We start from the raw sequence: 21,145 nt of genomic DNA, 5'->3' as shown, positions 1-21,145 counted from the left end.
TAAACAGTAAGTAGTGACAACAATCATAACAATAATTTCAGTAATACCCCTCCTGAATATTGAATAAACGTATTTATAAAATAATTTAGTTATTAAATTTTGATTAGTTCTTTTTATTCTTTCTTAATTATTCATCTAGAGTCCATCTTTTATCCATAATTTCCTTAATTAACTTTTTTTTTCTAGAGCTTTATTTATTTTATTTGATTTCGATAATTTATTTCTTTTATTTATTTTTATAATTATATATTTTTTTAATTTTATTTTGATAATTTACTTCTTTTATTTACTTTATTCTATTTTTCTTGATTGATTTTTTTAATTATTTTAAAACTGATATATTTCGTTCATTTTCTAAATTTAATTTATTTTAAATTTCTTTTTTTTTCTAATTTTGCTCTTTGCAGAAAACTAATCCGCAAGAAGATATATATATTTTTTATTTTCCAAACCTGTACCTTCCCATCTCGTTTATTAAAATTAATTTTTGAATTTTAATACATGAGCTAAAGAACTTATTCGTTATTTATTTATTTTTAAATTAAAAAAGATAATTTTATTGAGATAATGATAAAATTTTATCACCATTCATAAGGTAAAAAGTCACGTTATACAAAAACATCAACTGTACTTGATAATAATGGCATAAGTTATTTTAATGTAATATCTCTACTTTAAATCACGTATTTATATACCAATATATAAAGTTTTGTTAGTAATTAACCTCAAAAACTTAATCTAATTGTTAATAAAAATTTGGAAATACCTTTTACCATCTTACTCAAAATATAGTATAATATACAATCATAAGTCGATAACGATAACAATGTAAAATGCATAGAGAAGCTAACCAACTTTTAACGATACTTCTTTGCATTAATCAAGAGGATTAACTAATTATTGAAGAACAATTACAATGTGAGAAGAGAATAAATGTGTAAGGTTGATTATTTTGTGCAAACTATTAAAAACGTAAGTCTTAGTTTATACTATAACTTATGAAATTTTTGAACTTAAATAAATAATCATAAACTGTTTAAAGAAAATAAAGATTTGAACCTATTTAAAATATTATTTTTTAAATAAAGAATCCATTGTTATTTGGGACTTGATATTATTATACTTATTAGATATTTTATATTATTTATATAAAATTCTTATGAGCATTAATTTTATTAGTTCAATGTCTACCATTATGTACAAATAAGTCACTTCAAATAAAATTTACTTTTGAATTTAATCTTTGTATGGAAGAACTTATTAGCCATTTACTTTGAAAAGTAGGAAACAATTTTATTGAGATAATATTAAAAATTTATATAGTTTTACAACATTTTTTCTCAATTTTTAAAGGATAACTTTTATGGGAATTTAGAATTCTGAATGAAGATTGTGGGTGCTATTGGAACAATGAAGCTCAAAAGGTAAAGTGAAAGAAGAAAAATGAGATAGATGGAAATAGCTTTGAATATTTTCTACAAACTATTTTTTAATTTCGTAATTTTTATCTTTAGAAGACCAATTTAATGATAATGGTTAACCAAGTCTACCCTCTTCATATTTCTTTACCATATTGTACATAAATATATATGTATAGTTATTACATTATTAAAATTAGATAACTAAGTGTTAAGTGCTTAAGAATATAAATAAATTTGTTGATCATACAAGTATGACACCAGAAAGTTTTGTTAAATAATACAGAAACAAAACTTAGAGGATCACGATCACTTATTAATTTTTTATTTCAAATTAGTGATTTAAGAAAAAAAAATACGTAATAAAACTTAGCTAATTTTTAAAATTTAAAGCTACAGATTCACATTTTTTATGTACACATATGGTGTACATAAAAAAAGTCTGTGGTGAAGTTGAATTTATTTTTTTGATTTTGTCATAATATTATTATATAAGAGAACTTAAAATCAAAATCCTTACAAGATATCACGATTCGAATTTGGTAGAAATTTGTAATATACAACTGGATTTTTTTTTGTCTTCAAATGCATTTGTTATTTTATGAGAAAGAATAGTTTATTTAAAAGTTGGATATTTTTTCCAATATTCAAAAGTCTTGGCTTCATGAAAAATGTGATCATTAATTCTTTTTTTTTTGTTAAGTATAAATGCTTGAAGAACATACTAAATTTTTTATTCATCCCTAAATTCTCATTAATTCTTTTCATTGATTGTGTGGTTTTTATTAATTAATGTGATATATTTTTTGTTTCTTTTGAAACATTTACTATACTTTATAATAATGTGATTAGTTATTTTAATATAATATTTTAATTTAAATCATATATTTATATACCAATATATAAAAACCGGCTAAAATTTAATATCGAAAACATGTTCTAATTGTTAATAAAAATTATGAAGTACCTTTTAACATTCTACACAGTGCAATATAAAAAATATCAGTCGATAATGATAATAATTTAAACTATAAACTAAAGGTTTATATGGTCACAATATTTAGCACCTTATGAGTCTTTTAAATGATTGTATACTCGTACAAACTTTACTTTATAATATTAACTTAACTTATTACTGATCTAATAAGTTTAATTAATGTGATACAATTGTAAGTTTTTTGAGTTACCTTTAACTTATTAGTGACCTTGTACAAAATTTTAAAAGATAATTATACATAAAAAATTTATTCCACCACATGATCTATTAGAGCTTAAAAATAAAAATTTCATCCTCCTTGGAAGCTTTTTTATTCCAGTAATTAATTTGTTCTCTCTCCCTCTTAGCTCACTGTTAACATTTTTTTTCCTCACATTATATTGTCTCTTAATTTTCACCTCAATTTTTAGCCTCAAATTTTTTTTTTCACATTATGTATAAATGGATGTGTGTAAATATATACATATATATATATAAAAGATGAAATTATCAATTAATATTATTTTAGTGGGATTGGTGGCATAGAGCTGCAATTATCAATTCAATGTGTACTATTCAAAAATGTTAAGTTTTGTGATAAAATAAATTACTATTAAGATATTGATTACTTTTATAACATTCTGACTTACTTTGCCTGTTTGAGTATCCATCATTTATCACACGACTTTGATAGGCACAATGAATACGTATAAGATCTCCTATTTGTATAGAAGTAAAAAACCATTCAATTTTTCATTTTTCCCATGACTTTTATGGGAAGAAAGAATATCTACAAGATCTCCTATTTGTATAGAAGAACAAAATCAAATACTACAAGCTTGTTGTAAAGCTAAACAACATATCAAGGTTCATTGGTGGAAAACAACAATTCTATTAGCGCGAGTTCCTTACTTGCACAAGGTATAAAAAGGACTAACGATTCTGCCTCCGCACTAATAGGGATTACAAGCTCTACCATGATACTTTGGTTAATAAATGGTGGAGATGCCCTAACTGGCATTATGAGAGGTAAACTTTTTATCATTATTTTTATTGTATATGTGTATATTAATGTGCAAATCCACTACATGTTATGTAGAGTAATTTGTTTATATATGTTTCTAAAAGATGAACTGTGATGCTAACTAAGAAAGGGCAAGTCGCAAAACTTGTAGAGGGTGTACAAGAGATCCAAAATGCAGAATGCACCTCTTATGTCACCTTTGGTTGCTATAAGTGTCGCTTTAGGGATTGTAAGTGCCGTACCTGCATTTATTATATGGAGAATGCAAAGCCCTAATCTCTCTTAATCATCACTCTGTATTAATGATTACGTAGATTAGAAGTTTCATCTTTCAGACTTTATGTAAACTATACGTAAACTCCAAACTGCATGATCATGTTTTTTAATTAATGGCAAGAGCTTGACCACCACTTTTAATTGTAATCTAGATGCACGTGCCATCTTCCACTGCGTAGTACACAAATCCCTACAATGCTGGCAGTAAAATCTGCATAGGCTCTAGGTGTGGAGGCGGTGGATGACAAGGCTCTCTAACTAGTCGTCGTTTGTTCAGGTTCTTTGATGGTCTTGCATTGGATGCTCTTATCAAAACTGTTTGCTGCTGTATGATGGTGATGATTAGACTTGAAAATTTGTGTTTGGAATTTAGGTTTTGGAGAAGAGAAAGAAAACTCATTAGAATTAATAAAAGAAGAACAAAAGGATAATAGAGGATATATATATATATTCTTTATATATATTCTTTTTTTATTTTAAAAATTCTTAACAATAATGCTACATATTTTTAAAGTAAACATATTTATATTTGTAAAATATATACATATAAAGTATATTTAAAAGAAATGTGAGGAACCCTTGAATTTATTTTTTATCATAATCCTATTATTTAAGAGAATTTTACTAAAATCCTTAAATGAAATAAAGAATCTGATGTAACAGCCCACCTTTTCTATTCACGAGGGAACCCTATTCTATGCACATAACTTGGTAATTTTATGCAGCAATAAGTGAAAACTTAAGAATCAATCATCCCCTATATGGAATTATAAGTCATGATGCTTACAAAATTCTTGACATTGTATCATTATAATAGAATTAAACTGACTTTACAAGACAAAACTCTCAAGATCACTAAAGGTTTTTTAAAGTCTTTATCGACTTTGAACTTGCTCTTGATCTTGACTAATTTGCACTGGGGGATGTGAATCGGGGTGAGCTTCACAGACTCAGTAAGGAAGAGGGGCAGTTCCCAAAACAAAGATGTAGACACACTCAATCACACAAGATTCACAAAACAAATGCAAATCTTATTTAAAACAAATTCCCAATCAATAAAATAACAATAATTTCACATATCTCAATAATTCACTCTTTCACTTGTGATTTCATAGATACCACAAATGCTCTAACATCAAATTTACATAAACAAATAATATTGTTCACTAGTTTCATAACACTTGTACTTGCCACTGAATCACTTATCATTGCATATGTCAATATCACTTTCACTTTACATTGTTCACTTATCACTTTTCCATTACACTTGCATTCTCAGTCACATTTTTATGAAGGTTTATAATTTCTATTTTTTCATCTTTTAAGAGTTTCATTGCATGATGTCATTTTCTTGGGTATCAACGAGAGCACTAAGTATTCCTTCTACTATGTGGGTACATCATTTATCACTTATCACTTCTCACTTGTCACTTACCACTTGTTATTTATCACTTATCACTTCCTCAATGCACCTAAATATAAAACAATTAGGCATTGTGTATCACTTATCACTTTTCACATACACCCGAATACAGAACGATTACGTATGGGACTTTCAAGCCATGTCTACCTGAGGTCGTATCCACAGGTAAGGTTCACCACACTTCACTTGCCAAAATGACGACACACACACACACACTCCCCTCGTTGATACCTGTTAAGCAGATTTCCGTGTCTTTTAAATGTTCTTATTTTATTATTTTACAACTCAATCCCATCACTCTAACACACGTGCCTACACAAATTTGATGTTTACTTATTTTCACTCATAACAAGTATACATTGTTTACATATACTCCGATGCATAGTTTAACCTTCATGACTATTTAACCATCAACCAATACACATATGCACACCATTTATACCAATAGTTTTATACATACACATACATGTATACATTTACATATATATATACATAGCCTTACAAGTTTATTGGAATCTAAAGGATAATCCCTATAACCACAACACCTATACATTTTTACTTGTATACACTACGCCTCTTTCATTTACTCTGATTCATGAATCATTCATTTGCACATATTCTATTGCTCATACACTCATTATGCATAGACAGAAATCATGTTTGTATAGATTTACACATATCATACCACACACATAGACTTGTTCTACACATTTAATTACATATATTCTTGAAGCACCCACACACAATAACAAACATACACATGACGAGTTTACTTAAAACATGTTAGAAACTTAAATAATTTATAAAATCTATAAAATAATTATTTTAAAGAAAATAAAATTTTTATAAAAATATGAGCATCTCTTGAGGAGACTAACCTAATCCTTTACCTATAGTCGAATCGAAAAAAGTCTTAGAATCCTTATTGGCTCAGGTCTACGCTCTCCGGTAAATCCAACATTTTTTAGATAATTTCCCCATTTACAAACACAAAATACGTAGGTTAAATGTTGAAAACTTGTTGAAATAATTAGAATACAAAAGTGGTATCTAGTTTTACTGTAGCACAATTTTGGTCACCAGTATCGCCACACACCATCATACACGTGTCCCTAGTTCACCACACGTTGCCGTCGAAGCATCGCATGCCACCTCACGCTCGCTTATTGGAACCAGCATGCGCCACCAGAACCACCCATGTGTTCGCATGCTTTGGCTAGAAATCATAACAGAACGAGCCTCGCACGCAAATCTAGCTTGGATTTGGTGGAATCGTGTTAGAGAAAGGTGTTGATACGTGAAACCATGCCTGGCAAACGTCGTGGTTCTCCTTATTCTCTGCACATACCATTATGCATTGTCTCTCTCAAGCCTTTTAGTTATGAGCTTCTTTGTCGTACTACGTGCCGCAAGCACAAAACCCACCTCGCTGTCGGTCTAGTCTGTTCCCCCTATACTCTCTCTCTCCCAAGCTCCTTTCTCCCTCTTCACGACTCACTCTCTTTCCCTACTAATTTGACTCTGTTTCTCTTCCTTCTTCTTGATTTCTTATCTTTTTTAATAGGCAAAAGGATAGAGAGTCCTACATCCCTCTCCCTCCTTCTTCGGTGTGTAGGTCTAGGCTTTTTCTTTTTCTTCTTCAGATGCCAGAGGCATACACGCCTCTGGTTGCCCTTTTTTTTTTTTCCTATTTCTTTCATCAAAACAACACCATTTTAGAGTTTTCTAAAATGATGATGTTTTGGCCCTTCTTACTCCTGATGCCCAGCCTCAAAATGACATCCTTTTAAGCATGGGCTTATCCCTGTTTCTCTGGGCTGGGGTGTTACATCTGATTTAGTAAAAACTAATGACATGCTATTTTAAATATATGCAGGTATTATTTCCTAAAAAGTAATGGTTTATTAAAGAATTGGATGTTTTTCTTAATACTCAAAATTATTGAGTTTTACAAAAATGAGATCATAAAATTTTTATAAGAGATAAAAGCTAAAATGATTAAATAGATTGGTAATAAGCCACCACCAAAGAATGATAAATGGACAAAAATCGTCTCAGCCTAAAAAATTAGTATATCCTATATAAATGATAAAACAAGTAGAAGAAATTTTCTCAAAGTTTTGTTGAAGTGACTATAAAGTCTTAGCTATCACTAAAAACTATCTCTATTATATAACATCTTATCACTCTTTAAAACAAAATCTTTCTTTTAATGGGACGACTAATATTGGAGTAATGTATCTCGTTAGTAGTTCAATCGAATATGCTTAAACAAAGCGTATTGGATTCATTTATCATAGTTCATTAAAAAATAATAAATAGATAATTATATATCAAATTTAAATCAACAGATGATTAGTATTGTTGGAAGGCTCATAAACAAATATTCGAGCTTGTCTTTATGCTCTCGAGGAATAAAAAAGATTTTAATAATAATATACAACACTACAATCAATTTTAAGAGCATTTTTCTTAGGAGTTACACGGATGGAATGCCCAAGTTAATTGTTTTCCTCATCAAACTTGTAACCTGATATCTTGTTAAACTTAATCTTGTATGGATCAGGAACAAACATATCAAGTTCGTTATTCTAGTGAAGCTCCTAGTGAGATATGTGAAAGAAATTGAAGCCATTTAGCTGGAGTAATAATTTTAAATATATCCATATCATTAGTAATTTGTCATAAAAAAATCATCCAAGAAAAACACATCTATAATTAAAAAGGATGTTGGTATTGATGGCATAATGGAAGCCTTACCAAGTGGAAACGAGTGCAACATGATCTTGGGACCCATAAGATTTTGTTGGTACACTTCTCCAAAGCTTCCTTCTTTAAACCTTATGACCTGAGATTTACACTCTTGAAAATATTAACATCCAACATCTAGATATTCTATTTATGCCTGATGATTAAGAAAAATGAAAAGAAACTTGTTTTCTTTTCTTTCTTTGAATGAATGGAGGTTAAGTCCATAACTTTGAGCTTTATTATAATAAATAACTTGAGAGATTATGTAGTCTTTGGAAAATAAACTTTTTACTATACTTTTTTGTTGCATCAATCAAGAATACTGAGTTTAATTAAAGATCAATTGAATTGTTATGGGAGGATAAATGACATACGGCTGAATATTTTTTATAGGCCATAAAAAATATAGATTTTATTATACTATAACCTAAAAAATCTTTGAACTTAAATAAAAAATCTTTGGCTATTTTGAAGTGGTTTCATTTTTTGAAATCTTGAACTTAAATGAAGAATCCAACGCTATTTGAGACGCAATTTTATTTTATTTGTATGATATCTTACTTAATATATATAAAGTGATTAAAACTGTTGATTTGATTAATTAAATGGTTGTCAACTGTATTAAAATTAACATTTAAATTTTAATCCATGCGCTTAAAAACTTATCTGCCATTTATTTTTTTAAAAGTTAAACAAGCAATTCTATTGAGATAATAATAGAAGTTTATCACCACGCATAAGATAAAAAACCATGTTACATAAAAACGTCAATTGTACATTACAATAATGTGATTACTTATTTTAATGCAATATCTCTATTTTAAATCATGTATTTATATACAAATATATAAAGATTAGTTAATAATTAACCTAAGAAACAAGATCTAATTATTAATGAAAATTTTGAAATACCCTTTAATATCCTTATCAGAGTATAGTGAAATATTAAAACATAAGTCGATAACGATAACAAAATAAAATACATAGAGAAGGTAACCAACTTTCCACACTACTTCTTTTTTGCATTAATCAAGAGGACTAACTAATTATTAAATAACAATTACGATGTGACAAGAGAATAAATGTGTAGGGTTGATTATTTTGTGCAGTTTGTGAAAAATATAAGTCTTATTTTATACTATTATTATGAAATCTTTGAACTCAAATATAGAATCAGAAACTTTTTAAAGAAAATAAAGAATTGTGGTTATTTAAAATATGATTTCTTAAATAGAGATCCATGACTATTTAGGACGTGATTTTATTATACTTAATAGATATTTTACTTAATTTATATAAACTACTTATGAACATTGATTTTATTAGTTCTACGGCTGTAATTATAGTACAAAATGAGTCACTTCAAATAAAATTTATATTTGGATTTAATCTTGGTGTATAATAACTTATTAGCTATTTACTTTGAAAAGTAAGAAACAATTTTGTTGAGATATGTTAAAAGTTTATCACATTACAATATATGTTTTTGAATTATAAGCAACAAAAACTGACTTTTTGGTCTTTTTAATATAAAAATTCCTCTAACAATTTATATAGTTTTACAATTTTTTTCAACTTTCAGAAGATAAGTTTTATGGGAATTAGAAATTCTTGATGAAGATGGTGAGTGCTATTGGAACAATGAAGCTCAAAAGAAAAAGTGAAAGAAGGAAAATGAGATAGATGGAATACCTTTGAATATTTTTCGCTAACTATTTTTTAATTTCGTAATTTTTGCATTTAGAAGACCAATTTAATGATAATAGTTAGCCAAGTCTACCCTATTCACATTTCTTTACATACTATACATATATTTGTATGCATAGTTATTACCTTGATAATTGATTAAAATTAGATAATTAAGTGTTAAGTGTTTCAGAATATAAAAACATTTATCGACCATATAAGTATGACACCATAAATTTTTGTTAAAAAATTATAGAAACAAAACTTAAATTATCACAATCACTTAATAATTTTTTCTTTCAAATTAATGATATAAGAAGAAAAAATGTGTAATAAAAATTAGCTAATTTTTTAAATTTAATGTTTCACATTTTTCGTGTACACATGGTGTACATAAAAAAAATTTTATGGTAAAGTTGAATTTATTTTTTTGATTTTGTCATATTGGAAGTTTCATCTTTCAGACTTTATGTCGACTATACGTAAAATACAAACTGCATGATCATGTTTTTGATTAACGACCTTAGTTTGATCACAACTTTTGATTAGTATCTAGATGCCCATGCCATCTTCGACTGCATAGTACATAAATTCCAATAGTGCTACCGGTAGCATCTGTAGAGGCTTTGGGCCTAGAGGTGGTTGACCACAAGGCTCTCTAACTAGTTGTCATTTGTTTAGGTTTTGTCGTGGCCATGTATTGGATGCTCTTATCAAAAGTGCTTGTTGCTGTATTATCTTCATTATAATATGGATAATTGGATTGGGGGTGAGTTCTAATAACTCAATAAGACTAGCAGTAATAGATTTACACAAATAATATTTTGAAAACAACTAAACGGAGCTTATAAAATTATAGTTTAATTTATACCAATTTCAGTACTTTCACCAATCATTCAATAATCTTAGTTATGACTGTTAGATCAATACTGCACTCAATACTGTACTTGACATCCAATACACACACATAATTTTGAAGTTTTACTATAAAATTTTATTATTTTAATAATTATAACCCTACTGCATGCAGATGCCTAAACCAATACCTAGGAGGTAGTGAAGACACCACTACCTTTAAGAAAGGGAAATTATAGTCATATCAGTAAATGGTAAACAGTTCAATATCTACCCAATCTAAGAATAAGGTTCCTAGTAGTAAATAGTAAGCAATGATAACAGTCATAACAGTAATTTCGGTAATACCCCTCACGAGTACCGAATAGACTTATTTACTAACTATTTTAGTTATTAAATTTTTTATTAGTTTTTTTATTCTTTCTTAATTATTCATCAAGACTCTATCTTTTATCCAAATCTGTACCTTCCCTACTCGTTTATGTTTTTTCATCTTACCATCCTTCAATAAACAATTTATCAAATGCAAGTATACACAAAAATCCATCCACTTTACAGATTTTAAACCAAATTGACACAGGACACACACACACACATTCGTTTAATCCCAAAACTGCAACAAAAATCATATTTTAAAACTAAATTTATTCATAATGTGTCTATAAAACACCATTGCGTGCAAAAAATATATTACTATAGGTTTTACCTTCCTGAAGAATTCTAAAATAACCTACACATGAGAACAAATCAAGTTCAGATGACTAGAAAACACGGGTTGCCTGCACTGTCAACAGTGGGTTATGATTTATTTTTATCAAACCATTTATTTCTGGAAGTAGATTTGTCACTGAAGTTTGGATTAAATGAAGCTAGACCCTTATAAGAACCTAAATGAGCATTAAAAAAAGAATAAATTTAAAAATCAAAATCAAAAAAGGGAAAGAAAGGTTAACATACCTGTACTATTCGAAGGTGTAGCAGAAACAGAGCCTAGTTGAGCTTAATTTATTTCTATTTTGGAAAGGGAGTTAGGGATAAGTGAATAGCTTAAGAGGAACCTAACATCATTAGAAAATCACTAAAAATGGCTTACCTCTCAGAAGGAGAGGTCTGCACACCTCTGCACCCTTATAACCTGTCACTTCCTTCCTCCCAATTCACACTCTATTTTCACTTCTGCAATATCTCTTAAATTCATTATAGTAGAATTTTAATTTTTTTTTCAAGATGGATATTACAGTAAGTCTTATAATATACTATAATTTATGAAATGATTGAACTCAAATAAATAATAAAAAACTATTTAATGTAAATAAAGAATTATCGCTATTTAAAATGTGATTTCTTAAATAAAGAATCCATGGCCATTTAGCACGTTATTTTATTATACTTATTAGATATTTTATTTAATTTATATAAAATTCTTATGAACATTGATTTTATTAGTTATATGGCTACCATTATAGTACAAAATGAGTAACTTCAAATAAAATTACTTTTAAATTTAATTTTTGTGAAGAATTCATTAGCCATTTACTTTGAAAAGTAAGAAATAATTTTATTGAGATAATGTTAAAAGTTTATTACACTGCAATATATTTTTTTTGAATTATAAGCAACAAAAACTCAACCTTCTTGGCCTTTTAATCCAAAAATATCCTCTAACAATTTATATAGTTTTACAACTTTTTTTCAACTTTTAGAAGATGAGATTTATGGGAATTTAAAATTTTGAATGAAGATGGTGAGTGTTATTGGAACAATGAAGCTCAAAAGAAAAAGTGAAGAAAGGAAAATGAGATAGATGGAAATAACTTTAAATATTTTATGTTAACTATTTTTTAATTTCGTGATTTTTGTCTTTAGAAAACCAATTTAATTATAACGGTTAACCGAGTCTACCATCTTCACATTTCTTTCCCATACCGTACATACATATGTACGTAAAGTTATTACCTTGATAATCGACTGAAATTAGATAATTAATTGTTAAGTGCTTCATAATATAAAAAAATTTGTCGACCATACAAGTATGACACCTTAAATTTTTGTCAAAAAATTATAGAAACAACACTTAGATGATCATAATCACTTAATAATTTTTTATTTCAAATTAGTGATTTAAGAATAAAAAATACGTAACAAAAATTAGCTAATTTTTTATGTACTCATATGGTATATATAAAAAAAAACTGTGGCAAAGTTGAATTTATTTTTCTGATTTTGTAATAGCACTATTATATAAGAGAACTTCATCAAAATCCTTACAAAATATCAAGATTCTAATTTGGTAGAAATTTGTGATATCTAACTGAATTTTTTTTTGTCTTCAAATGCCTTTGGATATTTGTCCTAATATTCAAAATTCTTGGCTTCATGAGAAATGTGATCATTAATTTTTTTTTTGTTAAGTATGAATACTTTAGTAACATGTTAAATTTTTTCATTTCATCCCTAAATTCTCATTGTTTCTTTTCATTGATTGCGTGGTTTTTATTAATTAATGTCATATATTTATTTGTTTCTTGAAAAATTTACTATACTTTACAATAATGTGATTAGTTATTTTAATGCAATATTTTAGTTTAAATCATATATTTATATACCAATATGTAAAAATATGTCAAAATTTAATATTAGAAATATGATCTAATTGTTAATGAAAATTTTAAATACCTTTTAACAATCTACATCATGTAATATAAAAAATATAAGTCGATAATGAAAGTATTTTAAATTGTAAACTAAAGGTTTATATGGTCACAACATTTAGCATGTTTTAAGCTTTTTAAATTATTGTATACTCATACAAATTTTACTTTGTAATATTAACTTAACTTATTACTGATCTTGTAAGTTTAATTAATGTGATACATTTGTAAGTTTTTGGAGTTACCCTTAACTTATTAACATAAAAAAAATAATTCAACCACATGGTCTATTAGAGCTAAAAATGAAAAATTTCATCCTCCTTGAAAGCTTTTCTGTTCAAGTTATTAATTTGTTCTTTCTTCCTCTTAGCTCAAAGCCAACATTATTTTTTTCTCATGTTATGTTGTCTCTTCATTTTCACCTCAAGTTTTAGCCTTAAAACTAATTTTTGGCCTCAATATTTTCCTCACATTATATATAAATGGATGTATATAAAAATATATATAAGATAGAATAATCAATAAATATTAAGTAGTGGGATTGGTGTCATAGAGATGCAATTAGAAATTCAATGTGTACTATTCTAAAACATTAAATCTTGTGATAACATAAATTGCTATTAAGATATTGATTACTTGTATAACTTTGTGACTTAGTTTACTTGTTTGAATAAATGTCATTTGTCACATGACTTTTATAGGTAGAAGGAATACCTACAAGATCTCCTATTTGTATAGAATTAAAATATCATTAAATTTTTTATTTGTCCCAAAACTTTTATGGGCAAAAGAAATACCTACAAGATCTTCAATTTGTATAGAAGTAAAAAATTAAATACTAGAAGCTTGCTATGAACCTAAACAACATATCAAGGCTCATTGGTGGAAAGTAACAGTTCCATCGGGGTGAGCTCATTACCTGCACAAGGTGTAAAAAGGACCAACACTTCTACCTCCACACTACTAGGGATTACAGACTCCACCATGATATTTTGGCTAATAAAAGGTGGGGGTGTCCCAACTGGCCTTACAAGAGGTAAATATTTATCATTATTTTAGTTGTATATGTATATATTCATGTGCAAATTCACTACATGTTATGTTGAGTAATGTGTATATATGTGTTTCTAAAAGATAAACTGTGATGCTGATGAAGAAAGGGTAAGTCCAATATTTGCAGATCATGTATAAGAGATCCAAAATGTAGAATGCACCTCTTGTATTTACTTTAGTTGCTACAAGTGTTGCTTTAGAGACTATCAGTACCCAGCTGCATTCATTATATGTAGAATACACAGCTCTAATAGAATGTTTCATCTTTCAGACTTTATGTCGACTATACGTAAAATTCAAACTACATGATCATGTTTTATGATTAGCGGCTCGAGATTGATCACCACTTTTAATTGGAATCTAGATGCACATGCAATCTTCCATCATATAGTACATAAATCCCTAAAGTACTGGTGGTAGCATCTGCAGAGGCTCTGGACGTAAAGGTGGTGGACAACAAGGCTCTCTAGCTAGTTGTTGCTTGTTAAGGTTATGTGGTGGCCTTGCATTAGAAGCTCTTACCAAAAGTTCTTGTTGCTATATGATGGGTGATGATAAGACATGAAAATTTGTGTTTGGAATTTGAGTTTTAGAGAAGAGAAAGAAAACTCTTTTGAATTAATTAAAGGAGAACTAATGGACAGTAGAGGATCTATGTATATATGTATATTTGCATATTCTTTTTCTATTTCAAAAATTTTCTAACAATAAAGCTACATATTGTTTAAGTAGGCATATTTATATTTGTAAAATATGTACATATAAAGTATATTTAAAAGAGGTGTGAGATATTCTTGAATTTATTTTTTGATTTATCATAATCCTATTATTTAAAAAAATTTTACTAAAATTTTTAAATGAAATAAAGAATATGATTTAATAGAAACTAGAGATATATTATTGGCTTTCTTTTAATTATATGGAGTTATTATTTCCTTAAAAATAATAGTTTATAAAAGAATTTGATGTTTTTCCTAATACTAAAAAATCTTGGGTTTTAGAAAAATGAGATCATTAAATTTTTTTAAGAGATAAAAGATAAAATTATTAAATAGATTGGTAGTAAGCAACCACCAAAGTATGGTATATGGTCAAAGATTGTCTCAACTGAAGAAATTAGTATATCCTATATAAATGGTAAAATAAACAGAAATTTTTTTCTTAAAGTTCTATGAAATGACATAAAAGTCTTAACTATCACTAAAAACTATTGCTATTATATAATATCTAATCACTTGTTAAAAAAGAATCTTTCTTTTGATGGGATGACTGATATTGAAGTAATATATCTCATTAGTAATTCAATCTAATATGCTTAAACTAAGTGTATTTGATTCATTTATCATAGTTCGTTAGAAAAATAGTAAACAGATAGTTATATATCAATTTTAAATCAACAGATGATCAATATTGTTAGAAGGCTCATAAATAGATATTTGAGTTTTTCTCAATGCTCTCGAGGAATAGAAAAGCTTGCAATAATAATATGCAACATTACGATCAATTTTAAGAGTATTTTTTTTAGGAGTTACGAGAACCAATTTCTCAAGTTGATTGTTTTTCTCATATGAAACTTCACCAACTCTATTTCATGATCATCAAACTTTTAACCTGATATCTTGTTAAAGTAAATCTTGTATGGATCAAGAATAAACATATCAAGTTTGTTCTTCTAATGAAGCTCCCAGTGAGAAGTCTAAAGGAAATTAAAGACATTCAGTTGTAATAATAATTTTAATTTTATCCATATAGTTAGTAATTCATCATAGAGAAAACGATTCAAGAAAAGCACATCTACAATGGAAAAGGATGTTGACATGGATGGCATAAGGGAAGCCTTACTGAGTGGAAACAAGTGCAAAATGGTCTTGGGTCTCGTAAGATTTTACTAGTACAAATCTTCACCAAAGCTTCTTCTTTAAACCTTATGACCTGAGATTTAGATTGTAATATTAACATTAAACATCTACAATTTATATTTATGCCTGAAGATTAAAAAGAACATAAAGAAACTTGTTTTTATTTCTTTCTTCAAATAAATGGAGGTTAATTACATATCTTTGAGCTTAATATATAATAAATAACTTGAGAGGTTATGTAGGTTTTGGAAAACCAACATTTCACTATACTTCTTTATTGCACCAGTCAAGAAGACTGAGTTTAATTAAAGAACAATTGAAGTGTGATGGAAAGATAAAATGACATACAGTTGAGTATATTATATAGGCCATGGAAAATCTAGATTTTATTATACTATAACTTATAAAAGCTTTGAACTTATATGAAGAATCTATGGCTATTTGGAAAGTTGTTTTATTTTTTGCTATCTTGAACTTAAATAAAGAATCCATTGCTAGTTGAGATGCGATTTTATTATATTTATATGATATCTTATTTAATATATATAAAATAATTAAAAACACTGATTTGATTAACTCTATTGTCACCAACTGTATTAAAATTAAAATTTGAATTTTACTCCATGAACTAAAGAACTTATTCTTCATTTATTTTTTTTAAAATTAAAACAAGCAATTCTATTGAGATCATGAAAGAAGTTTATCACCACGCATAAGGTAAAAAGCCACGTTGCACAAAAACATTAACTGTAGTTTACAATAATATGATTAGTTATTTTAATAATATATCTCTACTTTAAATCATGTATTTATATACCAATATATAAAGTTTTGTAAGTCATTATCCTTAGAAACAAAATGTACTTGTTAATAAAAATTTTGAAATACCCTTTAATATCCTAGTCAAAGTATAGTATAATATAACAACTTATTATTGAAGAACAATTATAATGTGAGAGGAGAATAAATGTGTAGAGTTGATTATTTTGTGCAAACGGTGAAAAACGTAAGTCTTATTTTATATTATAACTTATGAAATCTTTTAACTCAACTAAAGAATCATAAACTATATAGAGTAAATAAAGAATTGTGGCTATTTAAAATATTATTTCTTAAATAAAGAATCCATGGCTATTTGAGACTTGATTTTATTATACTTATTAGATATTTCACTTAATTTATATTAAATTCTTATGAACATTGATTTTATCAGTTCTATGGCTGCCTTTATAGTACAAAATGAGCACTTCAAATAAAAATTTACTTTTGAATTTAATCTGTGCGGAAGAACTTATTAGTCATTTACTTTGGAAGGTAAGAAATAATTTTGTTGAGATAATGTAAAAAATTTTCAAATCCACCAAAAATAAATTCCTAATTAACCAATAAAACAATATTATAGTAATGGTAAGAAGGATCGAATCCACTGGGAATTGGAAAGCAATTATCTTTCTTGATCAACAAGTAAAAAACATATAGGGGGTTTTGTAGAATCTAATACGCAAAATATAAATTAAACAATGAGAAAAATAATATTAAACAAACTCTTGGCTGTAAATTAGAAACTTAAACAAATTATAAAAAGAACTCTTAGTCAACAAAATAGCTTGCTCTAGTAATACAATTAATCATAGATGTAAGAGTTCATTTTACCAGAACTATGGCAAATCAGTTATAGTTGTCAGAAATATTTCGATAACCAATCCTTCCTTATTCCTAAACAAACCATGAAATGTTTGATAGTCGGTTATTCACTGAAAAGCAGTCCTGGGAATGTATAAAGGATTTAACTTGTCAACAACCTTAAGAGCAAGAAGGATGTGATTCAAGTTGCTAGATTCATCCGCATGAACCGGTCAACTAGACTATTGACCTCCTCAATGGGCACTGATCGCTACTTGGAACTAGAATCACTCAGACAATTACGAATTTAAGGGGTTCGACTAGCTGCTTGCGATTTCTCTTCTTGTATGATGAGCCCTATCCAAACAGATTCAAAATAATAAATACCTATAGGAACAAGAAGTAAATAAATAGAAGCTCCAAAGTCAGACTCAAATTAATTCGATTAGATCTCACAAATACATTGTTGGAGTTTGCTAGATCTATCAACTAGGAAAAAAACTAAATCAGCCACTCATTGTGGGCTTTTTAACCCAAATGAGTTCTTAGAGAGTATAAAAAAGAATAAAGATGAAGAAAAAATTACAGAAGCAGTAGAAGTTGTTATGTGTAGCGTCAAGAAGAAGAGAGATGATGATTTTACTTTGATAGCCAACCTCTTTGTAAAAAGAAGCTAAAGTTTTCTTCTTTTGTTGATTAAGATCCTTTTCCTTGATACTTGGCTTATCCCAAGCCTTCTAGAATATTTTCCCCTTGATTTGCAGCCCCAGATCTTGGCTTGAATAATATATTTTTTACAAATTTAAAAAACACACATTTTAATTTAAATCTGCTACTGTGCACGACTCTTAGCATTGTCTAAGGCTTATTTATAGGCTTATGAATCTTTTCACGAACTCTTCCTCTTTTCATGCTATTTTTTCTCATTTCTTCCTTATATCTTGTACTACAACACAACATAAAAAATAACTCGGATTAGATAACATACCATAGTTTAATAACCCAAAAGTGGATCATAATGATGTTATTTTTAGGCACTATCAAACTCCCCCACACTTATCTTGTGTTTGCCCTCAAGCACTACATAATACACTCCATCAATTCCTATCTCTTCACCTTCAACTCACTTACTCCCAATCATTTCATCACAACCCACATGTTACACCTCAACCCTCAAGTCGTAAGAATAACCATCAATTAATACTTTATAGGCTTGAATTTCATGTAACCATACCAATGAATAACAACTCTGAAAACATCCAAACACGACATGAGAGAGTTTTTTAAATTTAGCAGACAAAAATTTCATTGAGTGGAATAGCTAATACCTAGTAGAACAGCCACCAAACCTGTCAAGATAAAAGGATACATGCAGTTGGTTCATACCAAAAACAAAAAAGCTTGAGCACTTTGCTTGCTTGAAATGCCACCAACCTTTTAATGCAAGGGTAAACATTTGTGATGAATGCACCTGGTTACTCAGTTGGTCACCAGTTTTAGATAGCTACTAACGCTACTCGTAGCCATTTGACTAGAGGAGTAGATTATTTTTCTTGTTCTTTTTTTTTCATTATGAGTGCGTTTTACGCTCCATCTCACATTTTTACTCCAACTGTTTTTGAAAGTGAGTACATTGTAACCTCAATCTAACAATTTTACCCCAATTATTTTTGAAATTGGGTGGTTTTATGCTCGATCTCACTCATCACATAATAGATAATTTGATTTATTCATTTAAAGCATATAATTTCGGACAAATTATAGAGAAGTTCTTTCTGAGTATTAATATTCACCCAAAATAAGAGAAAATTAACTAATTTTGTTTTTGAATAAGCAACTCTCAAACAAGTCATGTTCAATATGTAATCAAAGATAAAATTATAAATTAACATTAAGTAGTATTGGTGGCATAGAATTGTGATTATCAATAAAATGTGTACTATTCCAAAACGTGAAGTCTTATGATAAAATAAGCTATTATTATGATACTGATTACTTTTATAACATTGTGACTTAGTTTACTTGTTTAAGTATTTGTCATTTGTCACACGACTTTGATAGGTACAATGAATCTGTATGAGATCTCATATTTGTATAGAAGTAAAAAACCATTCAAATTTTCATTTGTCCCATGACTTTTTTGGGAAGAAAGAATACCTACAAGATCTCTTATTTATATATAAGTAGAAAATTAAATGCTATAAGCATGTTGTAAACCTAAACAAAGAATCAAGGCTCATTGGTGGAAAGCAACTGTTCCATCGGGGCGAGTTCATGACTTGTACAAGGTGTAAAAAGGACCAACGATTATGCCTCCACATTACTATGGATTACAAGCTCTCCCATGATGTTTTGGCTAATAAAAGGTGGAGGTTCCCTAACTGGCATTATGAGAGGTAAATCTTTATCATGATTTTTGTTGTACATGTATATATTTGTGTGCAAATTCACTGCATGTTATGTAGAATAATATGTATATATATGTTTCTAAAAGATAAACTGTGATCCTAACTAAGAAAAGGCAAGTCATAAAACTTGCAAAGGGTGTACAAGAGATCCAAAATGCATAATGCACCTCTTGTGTCTCTTTTGATTTCTACAAGAGTCGCTTTAGGGACAATTAGTATCGCACCTACATTTATTATATGCAGAATGCATAGTCCTAATCATCACTCTAACTTAAAGATTATGCATATTAGAAGTGTCATCTTTCAAACTTTATGTCGACTATAGGTATACTCCAGACTGCATGATCATGTTTTTTGATTAATGGCCCGAGCTCGACAATCACTTTTAATTGGAATCTTGATGCACGTGCCATCTTTGACCGAACAGTGCATACATCTATAAAGGCTCTGGTCATGGAGGTGGTGGACAACAAGGCTCTCTAACTAGTCGTTGTTTGTTCAGGTACTTCGGTGGCCATACATTTGATGCTCATATCAAACTTGCTCGTTGTTGTATGATGGGTGATGATTAGACTTGAAAATTTTTGTTTGGAATTTGAGTTTTGGAGAAAAGAAAGAAAACTCTTTGGAATTAATGAGAGAATAACTAAAGGGCAATGGAGGATATATATAAATATACATATATGTATATTTTTTTTTTATCTCAAAAATTCTCTAACAATAATGCTACATCTTGTTTAAGTATGCATATTTATATTTGTAAAATCTTTACATGTAAAGTATATTTAAAAGAACTATGAGGAATCCTTGAATTTATTTTTTTATTTATCATAATCCTATTATTTAGAGAATTTTACTAAAATTCCTAAATGAAATAACTAATCTGATTTAGTAGAAACTAGTGATACACTATTGGCTGTCTTTAAATATATACAGATATTATTTTCTTAAAAATAATGGTTTATCAATTAATATTATGTAAGTGGGATTGGTGGCATAGAGCTGCAATTATCAATTCAATGTGTACTATTCCAAGACGTTAAGTCTTGTGATAAAATAAATTACTATTAAGATACTGATTATTTTTATAACATTTTGGCTTACTTTACTTGTTTGAGTATCTATCATTTATCACACGACTT

General features: G+C 28.1%; 1 long non-coding RNA gene across 1 annotated transcript; it reads left to right on the top strand.

Moving 5' to 3' along the window:
• Positions 1-19,811: 19,811 nt before the first annotated feature.
• LOC148256465 (uncharacterized) lies at positions 19,812-20,831 on the top strand. Its single transcript, XR_015819292.1, has 2 exons — positions 19,812-19,991; positions 20,506-20,831. It is a non-coding gene; the product is annotated as an uncharacterized LOC148256465 (long non-coding RNA).
• The last annotated feature ends 314 nt before the right edge of the window (positions 20,832-21,145 follow it).

This window comes from Carica papaya, chromosome 5, assembly GCF_054855325.1.
Source record: "Carica papaya isolate Zhongbai chromosome 5, ASM5485532v1, whole genome shotgun sequence".
In the NCBI taxonomy this organism is placed as follows: Eukaryota; Viridiplantae; Streptophyta; class Magnoliopsida; order Brassicales; family Caricaceae; genus Carica; species Carica papaya.
This window is presented reverse-complemented; position numbering and strand designations above follow the sequence as displayed.